This window comes from Melospiza melodia, chromosome 3 (genome assembly GCF_035770615.1).
Source record: "Melospiza melodia melodia isolate bMelMel2 chromosome 3, bMelMel2.pri, whole genome shotgun sequence".
NCBI classification, from domain to species: Eukaryota; Metazoa; Chordata; class Aves; order Passeriformes; family Passerellidae; genus Melospiza; species Melospiza melodia.
This window is the reverse complement of record NC_086196.1, coordinates 76,794,919-76,808,531: the sequence shown is the minus strand read 5'-3', so window position 1 is coordinate 76,808,531 and position 13,613 is coordinate 76,794,919.

Below are 13,613 nucleotides of genomic sequence, written 5' to 3'. Positions count from 1 at the left end.
AGTCAGTATTCATATAAAATGTGCTTCAAATCCAAAGAATTTCAAATTTGCACTCCAAGCTTCTATGCCTAGATTTATGATTTCCTACACATATTAGATGAAAGGAAGGCCTTTTTTACTGTGGGAGTGCTGGAACACTGGAACAGGTTGCCCAGAGAAGTTGTGGGTGTCCCATCCCTGAAAGTATTCAAGGTCACCTTGGACGGGGCTTGGAGCAGCAACAAAGGAGAAGCTTGATGGTAGAGAAACAAAGTTGGACTATAGAAGAAACTCGGATTGAAGTATAGGATCAAGTTTTCTCTCAGCTCTTGGGGTAAATTCAAAGTTGTACAAAATGACATTTATCTGTGCTATTCACTACTGTAACAGAAAGTTTCATGAAAACTGTACAGAAGATAGTAAATTTTAAAAGAGATAAGAATTACAGCATAAAATCCATGGGATAGGTTACAACATGAGACACTCTCTAAGAGAAAATCTCTGTGTTTCAGCACTTCATCAGGGTAAGATTTCATGAAGTGCCAAAGAAGGCGGCAAAATATCATTCGGGACATTATTTACTGGAATTCAGCCTGGCCATTAGTAGGAACTGCCTTTGAACATATCATGTAGATATACCACACACACTTTCCCTTCACTGAAAAATTACTGTTTACAACAAATAAGCAATTGACGATCAAAATTGATTGAAAGCATCTTAAACATGTCAAGTATTTCATTGTAGATGATCTGTGATCCAAATGCTTCTTCCACCTTCGAGAGGGACAGAAGAATTCTTCCATATCATGATGGTTTAAAATTGTATCAACCAATGTTTTCTGCTGAAAAGATATCATCTATTTTTTTCTATTTTTGGAAGAAAATATTCCTAGACATACAACAGGTGAGAACTAAGTAATTTTAAAGAAACAAATGAAATGAAAATATTCTGTAAATAGAATGAAATGAAAAGCTGTGTTTTAAATAGGAGCTAAATATTAAACAGAATTTTTGTACCAGGCATTTGAATTACTGCACCAGCTCTTTTGCCCATCAAGAGAGGCATTTAGCATTTCAGTCTTTTCCAAGGTGTTCATGATCTGCTATGCTGATCTCTGTGTGTGCCTAGGTGTGTGTGGAGGGGGGGGCATATGAAGGGGAGTGTGTATGTTTGCTTTACAATTGTTGTGGCAGATTCATGCCTCAGCTCCACATTTTGTTTTAAAAAGGTCACACCGAGTGGATATGAAGTTTACTATCAACAAGAGATCGATTCCCAAATCATCCATTTGACTCTCCCTTATAAATCATGTGCTTTGTTGCATATTTTATCAAATATACTTTCAAGCCAGATGGAGGAAGGAGGATGTGGGAATCCCTCCACCATCTTGCAACTTTTATGTAAGTAGGTTTTCAAGAAAATCATCATTTCTCTTTTAAATATGTCTGGAACAGGCATGATGGTAGTGTCAACCTGTTGGAGTTTTTGTTGCTGGAAGAAGTTGTACAAAAGGATTGGTTTTTACATTGACCAGTTACTGAATCAAGCGCAGGAATACATTGGAAATTTAGCTGGGGGTTCCTTTTCCCAGCAGACTACTTCTAGAACGAGCTTGTACACTGAAGCTGACTCTTTTGCTCTCTTTTTGTTTCTTTCCTATTTTCTTGGCTTCTTTGCCACTATCTAGACAATTTTGGAACTTTGTTCCCAACTAAAATGGTTTCAATAGTCTGATTGTGATCATACATTTTTACAAGGAATTTTTAAAATCTTTCCTCGAGTCCAGAAAGTCAAGGACTTAGATCTTTTTCTTCCCTTATCAATATTGCCATGAAATTGATAAATAAAGACCAACTCTTTATTTTTGTTTTTAACCCACGTAGATAATTCCCATCCATTAATCCATTTTGTGGACCAATAGCTGCCATTCTGATGGAAGCTGTCACTTCTTAACAATAGGCATTCTGTGACTATGTTGACAGCACTTTGGGTGAAGATCCTAACTGGTCTTAGATATACATAGGGAGAAATTTGCTCAGCCAGTGTCAGTCTTAAGCATGCGTATCAGAAGATCTTTCTAGAGCTGGGAATTTTCCCATGAAAGGGATTCAGTTAGGGAAGAGACACTTGTGCCAGAGTTTTACATTCTTCTTGAACACTGCTTAAGGAACTTAGATGCCATGTCCATTTGGATCTCTGTCTGCACAGAACTTTGTCATGCCAGTGCTTTGAAATGCATCTTGAAGAGAATTCACTAGCACAGAATGAAAGAGAGTGGAAGGGGTTGGTGGGGCTAACCAGGCCCAACCCCCCTGCCTAAACCAGGATACCTAGAGCCTCTTGCCCAGGATTCTATCTGGGTGTACTTTTAATGTCTTCAAAGATCCAGGCTCCACAATCTTTCTGGGCAGTCTGTGCCGTGGTTCAGTCACCCTGACAGTAAAGAAACATTTACTGATGTTCAAAGGCAATCTCCTGTATTTCAGTGTGTGCCCACTGCCTCTTGTCTTTTCCCTCAGCATCACTGAAAAGACACTGATTCCCTCCCCTTTGCACTATTGCTTCCATATGTATGTGTGATGCCATGTAGAGGTATGTCAAAAACCTCCCTGAAGCCCAGGCAGATAATATTCCCTTCATCTACCAGTCAAGTTGATTCATCAGAGGAGTTTAAAGTGATGTTCAGCATGAAATTCCCCTGAAAAATCATGCTAACTACATTATTTGGTCATCTGTCATGTGCCTGGCAAGGATTTCCAGGAAGAGCTGCTTCATCAACTTCCTGGGGATAAAAAAGAGGCTGGCTGGTTTGTACTATGGCGAGTCCTCTTAATTGCCTTTTTTGAAGATGGGTGTCATTTGCTAACATCCACTCTTTAGCCTCTCTTGTCGTCTACATCTTAGCAAAACGCTTTTCCACTATGTCTGGCTAGGAAAAACTGTGCCAGCACAGAAAACATCTCCCATCGTGTTCTAGAAGTTGCACGGATGTCTGCCAAGTGTTTGGCAGGAAGAAAAGAAAAGTTGTCCAAAACAGCTTCCAATCGAATGTTCCTGTGATTGGAAAAGTCAGGAGAGTGCAAAGGTACTGTTTTCTATCAGTTGGCAAGGTGCGCACACAATCCCAGTGTTGTACAGCTTGCTTCTTCACCTTCCCGAAGCTGCCGCTCTCGCCGGCTGCCGGAGCCCAAGAAGCGGCTTCTTCGCGCAAAGACGATTGTGCCGCTCACAGTGCTCTCCTTAGCGCGGCTTCTGCCGAAAGACGCCCGGCAGCGGCTCTTACCTCCGGAGAGCATCCTACCTTCGTCTTTAGCTCCTCTTCTCATCTACACCTCGGCAAAAAGCTTCTCCACTATGTCTGGCTAGGAAAAACTGTGCCAGCACAGAAAACATCTCCCATCGTGTTCTAGAAGTTGCACGGATGTCTGCCAAGTGTTTGGCAGGAAGAAAAGAAAAGTTGTCCAAAACAGCTTCCAATCGAATGTTCCTGTGATTGGAAAAGTCAGGAGAGTGCAAAGGTACTGTTTTCTATCAGTTGGCAAGGTGCGCACACAATCCCAGTGTTGTACAGCTTGCTTCTTCACCTTCCCGAAGCTGCCGCTCTCGCCGGCTGCCGGAGCCCAAGAAGCGGCTTCTTCGCGCAAAGACGATTGTGCCGCTCACAGTGCTCTCCTTAGCGCGGCTTCTGCCGAAAGACGCCCGGCAGCGGCTCTTACCTCCGGAGAGCATCCTACCTTCGTCTTTCGCGTCTTTTGTAGTCTACATCTTAGCAAAACGCTTTTCCACTATGTCTGGCTAGGAAAAACTGTGCCAGCACAGAAAACATCTCCCATCGTGTTCTAGAAGTTGCACGGATGTCTGCCAAGTGTTTGGCAGGAAGAAAAGAAAAGTTGTCCAAAACAGCTTCCAATCGAATGTTCCTGTGATTGGAAAAGTCAGGAGAGTGCAAAGGTACTGTTTTCTATCAGTTGGCAAGGTGCGCACACAATCCCAGTGTTGTACAGCTTGCTTCTTCACCTTCCCGAAGCTGCCGCTCTCGCCGGCTGCCGGAGCCCAAGAAGCGGCTTCTTCGCGCAAAGACGATTGTGCCGCTCACAGTGCTCTCCTTAGCGCAGCTCCTGCCGAAAGACGCCCGGCAGCGGCTCTTACCTCCTGAAAGTGGTAGCTTCGGGAAGGTGAAGAAGCAAGCTGTACAACACTGGGATTGTGTGCGCACCTTGCCAACTGATAGAAAACAGTACCTTTGCACTCTCCTGACTTTTCCAATCACAGGAACATTCGATTGGAAGCTGTTTTGGACAACTTTTCTTTTCTTCCTGCCAAACACTTGGCAGACATCCGTGCAACTTCTAGAACACGATGGGAGATGTTTTCTGTGCTGGCACAGTTTTTCCTAGCCAGACATAGTGGAGAAGCTTTTTGCCGAGGTGTAGATGAGAAGAGGAGCTAAAGACGAAGGTAGGATGCTCTCCGGAGGTAAGAGCCGCTGCCGGGCGTCTTTCGGCAGAAGCCGCGCTAAGGAGAGCCCTGTGAGCGGCACAATCGTCTTTGCGCGAAGAAGCCGCTTCTTGGGCTCCGGCAGCCGGCGAGAGCGGCAGCTTCGGGAAGGTGAAGAAGCAAGCTGTACAACACTGGGATTGTGTGCGCACCTTGCCAACTGATAGAAAACAGTACCTTTGCACTCTCCTGACTTTTCCAATCACAGGAACATTCGATTGGAAGCTGTTTTGGACAACTTTTCTTTTCTTCCTGCCAAACACTTGGCAGACATCCGTGCAACTTCTAGAACACGATGGGAGATGTTTTCTGTGCTGGCACAGTTTTTCCTAGCCAGACATAGTGGAGAAGCTTTTTGCCGAGGTGTAGATGAGAAGAGGAGCTAAAGACGAAGGTAGGATGCTCTCCGGAGGTAAGAGCCGCTGCCGGGCGTCTTTCGGCAGAAGCCGCGCTAAGGAGAGCCCTGTGAGCGGCACAATCGTCTTTGCGCGAAGAAGCCGCTTCTTGGGCTCCGGCAGCCGGCGAGAGCGGCAGCTTCGGGAAGGTGAAGAAGCAAGCTGTACAACACTGGGATTGTGTGCGCACCTTGCCAACTGATAGAAAACAGTACCTTTGCACTCTCCTGACTTTTCCAATCACAGGAACATTCGATTGGAAGCTGTTTTGGACAACTTTTCTTTTCTTCCTGCCAAACACTTGGCAGACATCCGTGCAACTTCTAGAACACGATGGGAGATGTTTTCTGTGCTGGCACAGTTTTTCCTAGCCAGACATAGTGGAAAAGCGTTTTGCTAAGATGTAGACGACAAGAGAGGCTAAAGAGTGGATGTTAGCAAATGACACCCATCTTCAAAAAAGGCAATTAAGAGGACTCGCCATAGTACAAACCAGCCAGCCTCTTTTTTATCCCCAGGAAGTTGATGAAGCAGCTCTTCCTGGAAATCCTTGCCAGGCACATGACAGATGACCAAATAATGTAGTTAGCATGATTTTTCAGGGGAATTTCATGCTGAACATCACTTTAAACTCCTCTGATGAATCAACTTGACTGGTAGATGAAGGGAATATTATCTGCCTGGGCTTCAGGGAGGTTTTTGACATACCTCTACATGGCATCACACATACATATGGAAGCAATAGTGCAAAGGGGAGGGAATCAGTGTCTTTTCAGTGATGCTGAGGGAAAAGACAAGAGGCAGTGGGCACACACTGAAATACAGGAGATTGCCTTTGAACATCAGTAAATGTTTCTTTACTGTCAGGGTGACTGAACCACGGCACAGACTGCCCAGAAAGATTGTGGAGCCTGGATCTTTGAAGACATTAAAAGTACACCCAGATAGAATCCTGGGCAAGAGGCTCTAGGTATCCTGGTTTAGGCAGGGGGGTTGGGCCTGGTTAGCCCCACCAACCCCTTCCACTCTCTTTCATTCTGTGCTAGTGAATTCTCTTCAAGATGCATTTCAAAGCACTGGCATGACAAAGTTCTGTGCAGACAGAGATCCAAATGGACATGGCATCTAAGTTCCTTAAGCAGTGTTCAAGAAGAATGTAAAACTCTGACACAAGTGTCTCTTCCCTAACTGAATCCCTTTCATGGGAAAATTCCCAGCTCTAGAAAGATCTTCTGATACGCATGCTTAAGACTGACACTGGCTGAGCAAATTTCTCCCTATGTATATCTAAGACCAGTTAGGATCTTCACCCAAAGTGCTGTCAACATAGTCACAGAATGCCTATTGTTAAGAAGTGACAGCTTCCATCAGAATGGCAGCTATTGGTCCACAAAATGGATTAATGGATGGGAATTATCTACGTGGGTTAAAAACAAAAATAAAGAGTTGGTCTTTATTTATCAATTTCATGGCAATATTGATAAGGGAAGAAAAAGATCTAAGTCCTTGACTTTCTGGACTCGAGGAAAGATTTTAAAAATTCCTTGTAAAAATGTATGATCACAATCAGACTATTGAAACCATTTTAGTTGGGAACAAAGTTCCAAAATTGTCTAGATAGTGGCAAAGAAGCCAAGAAAATAGGAAAGAAACAAAAAGAGAGCAAAAGAGTCAGCTTCAGTGTACAAGCTCGTTCTAGAAGTAGTCTGCTGGGAAAAGGAACCCCCAGCTAAATTTCCAATGTATTCCTGCGCTTGATTCAGTAACTGGTCAATGTAAAAACCAATCCTTTTGTACAACTTCTTCCAGCAACAAAAACTCCAACAGGTTGACACTACCATCATGCCTGTTCCAGACATATTTAAAAGAGAAATGATGATTTTCTTGAAAACCTACTTACATAAAAGTTGCAAGATGGTGGAGGGATTCCCACATCCTCCTTCCTCCATCTGGCTTGAAAGTATATTTGATAAAATATGCAACAAAGCACATGATTTATAAGGGAGAGTCAAATGGATGATTTGGGAATCGATCTCTTGTTGATAGTAAACTTCATATCCACTCGGTGTGACCTTTTTAAAACAAAATGTGGAGCTGAGGCATGAATCTGCCACAACAATTGTAAAGCAAACATACACACTCCCCTTCATATGCCCCCCCCTCCACACACACCTAGGCACACACAGAGATCAGCATAGCAGATCATGAACACCTTGGAAAAGACTGAAATGCTAAATGCCTCTCTTGATGGGCAAAAGAGCTGGTGCAGTAATTCAAATGCCTGGTACAAAAATTCTGTTTAATATTTAGCTCCTATTTAAAACACAGCTTTTCATTTCATTCTATTTACAGAATATTTTCATTTCATTTGTTTCTTTAAAATTACTTAGTTCTCACCTGTTGTATGTCTAGGAATATTTTCTTCCAAAAATAGAAAAAAATAGATGATATCTTTTCAGCAGAAAACATTGGTTGATACAATTTTAAACCATCATGATATGGAAGAATTCTTCTGTCCCTCTCGAAGGTGGAAGAAGCATTTGGATCACAGATCATCTACAATGAAATACTTGACATGTTTAAGATGCTTTCAATCAATTTTGATCGTCAATTGCTTATTTGTTGTAAACAGTAATTTTTCAGTGAAGGGAAAGTGTGTGTGGTATATCTACATGATATGTTCAAAGGCAGTTCCTACTAATGGCCAGGCTGAATTCCAGTAAATAATGTCCCGAATGATATTTTGCCGCCTTCTTTGGCACTTCATGAAATCTTACCCTGATGAAGTGCTGAAACACAGAGATTTTCTCTTAGAGAGTGTCTCATGTTGTAACCTATCCCATGGATTTTATGCTGTAATTCTTATCTCTTTTAAAATTTACTATCTTCTGTACAGTTTTCATGAAACTTTCTGTTACAGTAGTGAATAGCACAGATAAATGTCATTTTGTACAACTTTGAATTTACCCCAAGAGCTGAGAGAAAACTTGATCCTATACTTCAATCCGAGTTTCTTCTATAGTCCAACTTTGTTTCTCTACCATCAAGCTTCTCCTTTGTTGCTGCTCCAAGCCCTGTCCAAGGTGACCTTGAATACTTTCAGGGATGGGACACCCACAACTTCTCTGGGCAACCTGTTCCAGTGTTCCAGCACTCCCACAGTAAAAAAGGCCTTCCTTTCATCTAATATGTGTAGGAAATCATAAATCTAGGCATAGAAGCTTGGAGTGCAAATTTGAAATTCTTTGGATTTGAAGCACATTTTATATGAATACTGACTTACAGATGACTAAAAGATGTTGATGGGCATTTGAGCTGACAAGTTTTGAAAAAGTGCACGGAAATTAAAATTGAAACCACTAAAATTAAAAACTCCTTGCCATTTTCTTTTTCCTCTCCTATTCAAAATTGCATATGTCAGATATCAGTGCTTCATGCAAACCTCTCAGATGCTCTCAGAGAAAAAGCTTTTCTTTCAGACTAAGTTGCGGTTGACGTAGAACACTAGCAGGAGTGAAAGATTTTCTGGGCATCGGGGCAGCCCGTTCTCCTTGGATTTGTGTGCAGAATGCATTTTATCCAAACTGGAAAATAGATCCCAGCTCTGTTCTATTCATCATTCTTACTTCATCAGGCCAGAAGATTCTGTGAAAAGTAGCCTGTGGACCTTGAAGACAGCGCATGTGAACCAGATGAGAGGTGATAGAGAAGTGTAGGGAGAAAGAGCATGAGGCTGAAACCAGAAAGTACTTCTCCACGTGATCATGGAAGATTGCAGGAGCCACTTGGTACTATCAAACCAGCCCAACTTGGCACTGGTGCCACCTTGGGTCTGGGAGCCATGTTGCATATCGTGCATTTTAAGGAGCCAGCTGGCCACACCCAGCCATATGCCCCCAAACACAAACCAAGGCCCTTTTCTCTGGCAAACAAAACTCAGCTGCCCTGCTTCTGGATGGCAGATTGCAGGAACCACTTGGTACTATCAAACCAGCCCAACTTGGCACTGGTGCCACCATGGGTCTGGTCACCATCCTGCCTATTGTAGCTTTTCAGGAGCCAGCCGGTCACTCTCAGCCATAGGCCCCCAAACACAAACCTCGGTCCGTTTCCCTGGCAAACAAAAGTAAGCTGCCCCGCTTCTGCATGGCAGATTGCAGGAGCTACTTAGTACTATCAAATCAGCCCGACTTGGCACAGGTGCCACCTTGGATCTGGGAACCATCCTGTGTATCGTGGATTTTCAGGGGCCAGCCGGCCACTCTCAGCCATATGCCCCCAAAAACAAACCACGGACCTTTTCTCTGGCAAACAAAAATCAGCTGCCCCACTTCTGGATGGCAGATTGCAGGAGCCACTTGGGACTATCACACCAGCACAACATGGCACTGCTGCCACCTTGGATCTGGGAACAATCCTGCGTATCGTACATATTCAGGAACCAGCCGAACACTCCCAGCCACAGGCCCCCAAACACAAACAACGGCCCATTTCCCTGGCAAACAAAAGTAAGCTGCCCCGCTTCTGGATGGCAGTTTGCAGGAGCCACTTGGGACTATCAAACCAGCCCGACTTGGTAATGGTACCACCTTCGATCTGGGAACCATCCGGCGTATCGTGGATTTTCAGGGGCCAGCCGGTCATTCCCAGCCATATGCCCCCAAACACAAACCTCGGCCCTTTTCTCTGGCAAACAAAACTCAACTGCCCCTCTTCTGGATGGCAAATTGCAGGACGCACTTGGTACTACAAAAAGAGCCCGACTTGGCAGTGGTGCCACCTTGGCTCTGGGAACCATCCTGCGTATCGAGCATTTTAAGGAGCCAGCCGGCAATTCCCAGCCGTATGCCCCAAAAAGAAACCATGGACATTTTCTCTGGCAAAAAAAACTCAGCTGTCCCGCTTCTGGATGGCAGATTGCAGGAGTCACTTTGAACCATACAACCAGCCTTACTTGGCACTGGTGCCACCTTGGATCTGGGAACCATCCTGCCTATCGTTGATTTTCAGGGGCCAGCCGGCCACTCTCAGCCATAGGCCCCCAAACACAAACCACAGCCCTTTTCTCTAGCAAACAAAATTCAACTGCCCCGCTTCTGGATGGCAAATTGCAGGAGCCACTGGGTACTACAAAAACAGCCTGACTTGGCACTGGTGCCACCTTGCGTCTGGTTACCATGCGGCGTATCGTGCATTTTAAGGAGCCAGGTGGCCACTCCCAGCCATATGCCCCCAAACACAACCCACGGCCCTTTTCTCTGGCAAACAAAACTCAGCTGCCCCGCTTCTGGATGGCAGATTGCAGGAGACACTTGGTACTATCAAACCAGCCCGACTTGGCACTGGTGCCACCTTGGGTCTGGGAACCATCCTGCGTATTGTGGATTGTCCGGAGACAGCCGACCACTCTCGGCCACAGAGCCCAATCAAAAACAAAGGTCCGTTTCCCTGGCAAAAAAAACTCAGCTGCCCCGCTTCTGGATGGGAGATTGCAGGACGCACTTGACACTGTCAAACGAGCCCCACTTGGCACTGGTGCCACCTTGGGTCTGGGAACCATGCTGCGTATCGTGGATTTTCAGGAGCCAGCCGGCCACTCGCAGCCACAGGCCCCCAAACACAAACCACAGCCTTTTCCTCTGGCAAACAAAACTCAGCTGCCCCGCTTCTGGATGGCAGATTGCAGGAGCCACTTGGTACTATCAAACCAGCCCGACTTGGCACTGGTGCCACCTCTGGTCTGGGAACCATCCTGCCTATCGTGGATTTTAAGGAGCCAGCCGGCTACTCCCAGCCACAGGCCCCCAACAAAAACCACGGCCCTTTTTTCTCGCAAACAAAACTTAGCTGCCTCACTTCTGGATGGCAGATTGCAGGAGCCACTTGGTGTAATCAAACCAGCCCGACTTGGCACTGGTGCCACCTTGGGTCTGGGAACCATCCTGCGTATCGTGGATTCTAAGCAGCCAGCCGGCCACTCCCAGCCACAGGCCCCCAAACAAAATCAACGGCGCTGTTCCCTGGAAAACAAAACACGCCTGCCAACTTTTTGATGGAGTTTGCAGGAGCCACTTGGTACTATCAAACCAGCCCGACTTGGCACTGGTGCCACCTTGGGTCTGGGAAACATCCTGCGTATCCTGGATTCTTAGGAGCCTGCCGGCCACTCCTAGCCACAGGCCCCCAAACAAAAACCTAGGCCTATTTCTCTGGCAAACAAAAGTAAGCTGCCCTGCTTCTGGATGGCAGATTGCAGGAGACACTTGGTACTATCAAACCAGCCCAACTTGGCACTGGTGCCACCTTGGATCTGGGAACCATGCTGTGTATCGTGGATATTCAGGGGCCAGCTGGCCACTCTCAGCCATATGTCCCCAAACAGAAACCTCGGCCCGTTTCTCTGGCAAACAAAACTCAACTGCCCCTCTTCTGGATGGCAAATTGCAGGATGAACTTGATACTAAAACCGCAGGCCGACTTGGTAGTGGTGACACCTTGGGCCTGGGAACCATCATGCGTATCGAGCATTTTAAGGAGCCAGCCGGCCACTCCCAGCAATATGCCCCCAAAAACAATCCACAGCCTTTTCCTCTGGCAAACAAAACTCAGCTGCCCCGCTTCTGGATGGCAGATTGCAGGAGCCACTTGGTACTATCAAACCAGCCCGACTTGGCACTGGTGCCACCTCTGGTCTGGGAACCATCCTGCCTAGCGTGGATTTTCAGGAGCCAGCCGGCCACTCTCAGCTATATGCCCCCAAACAAAACCCACGGCCCGTTTCCCTGGCAAACAAAATTAAGCTGCCCCGCTTCTGGATGGCAGATTGCAGGACGCACTTGGTAGTATCAAACCAGCCCGACTTGGCACTGGTGCCACCTTGGGTCTGGGAACCATCCTGCGTATCGTGGGTTCAAAGGAGCCAGCCGGCCACTCCCAGCCACAGGCCCCCAAATACAAACAATGGCGCTTTTCCCTGGAAAACAAAACTCGCCTGCCAACTTTTTGATGGCAGATTACAGGAGCCACTTGGTACTATCAAACCAGCCCAACTTGGCACTGGTGCCACCATGGGTCTGGTAACCATCCTGCCTATTGTAGCTTTTCAGGAGCCAGCCGGTCACTCCCAGCCATAGGCCCCCAGACACAAACCTCGGCCCGTTTCCCTGGCAAACTAAAGCAAGCTGCCCCGCTTCTGGATGGCAGATTGCAGGAGCCACTTGGTACTATCAAACCAGCCCAACTTGGCACTGGTGCCACCTTGGGTCTGGGAACCATGCTGCGTAACACAGATTCTAAGGAGGCAGTCGGCCACTCCCAGCCACAAGCCCCCAAACACAAACAACGGCGCTATTCTCTGGCAAACAAAACTCAACTGCCCCTCTTCTGGATGGCAAATTGCAGGACGCACTTGGTACTATAAAAACAGCCCGACTTGGCACTGGTGCCACCTTGGGTCTGGGAACCATCCTGCGTATTGTGGGTTGTCAGGAGCCAGCCGAACACTCTCGGCCACAGACCCCAATTAAAAACAACGGCCCGTTTCACAGGCAAACAAAACTCAGCTGCCCCGCTTCTGGATGGGAGATTGCAGGAGGCACTTGACACTGTGAAACCAGCCCCACTTGGCACTGGTGCCACCTTGGGTCTGGGAACCATGCTGCGTATCATGGACTTTCAGGAGCCAGCCGGTCACTCACAGCCATAGGCCCCCAAACACAAACCTCGTCCCGTTTCCCTGGCAAACAAAAGTAAGCTGCCCCGCTTCTGCATGGCAGATTGCAGGAGCTACTTAGTACTATCAAATCAGCCCGACTTGGCAGAGGTGCCACCTTGGATCTGGTCACCATCCTGCCTATCGTAGCTTTTCAGGAGCCAGCCGGCCACTCCCTGCCACAGGCCCCCAAACACAAACAACGGCGCTTTTCCCTGGAAAGCAAAATTCGCCTGCCAACATTTTGATGGCAGATTGCAGGAGCCACTTGGTACTATCAAACAAGCCGAACTTGGCACTTGTGCCACCATGGGTCTGGTCAACATCCTGCCTATCGTAGCTTTTCAGGAGCCAGCCGGTCACTCCCAGCCATAGGCCCCGAGACAAAAACCTCGGCCCGTTTCCCGGGCAAACAAAAGTAAGCTACCCCGCTTCTGGATGGCAGATTGCAGGACGCACTTGGTACTATCAAACCAGCCCGACTTGGCACTGGTGCCACCTCTGGTCTGGGAACCATCCTGCGTATCGTAGATTCTAAGGAGCCAGCCGGCCACTCCCAGCCATTGGCCCCCCAAAAAAAACAACGGCGCTTTTCCCTGGAAAACAAAACTTGCCTGCCAACTTTTTGATGGCAGATTGCCGGAGCCACTTGGTACTATCAAACCAGCCCTACTTGGCACTGGTGCCACCATGGGTCTGGTCACCATCCTGCCTATCGTAGCTTTTCAGGAGCCAGCCGGTCACTCCCAGCCATAGGCCCCCAGACACAAAGCTCGACCCGTTTCCCTGGCAAACAAAAGTAAGCTGCCCCGCTTCTGGATGGCAGATTGCAGGACGCACTTGGTACTATCAAACCAGCCCAACTTGGCACTGGTGCCACCTTGGGTCTGGGAACCATCCTGCGTATCGTGGATTCTAAGGAGCCAGCCGGTAACTCCCTGCCACAGGCCCCCAGACACAAACAACGGCGCTTTTCCCTGGAAAACAAAACTCGCCTGCCGACTTTTTGATGGCAGATTGCAGGAGCCAC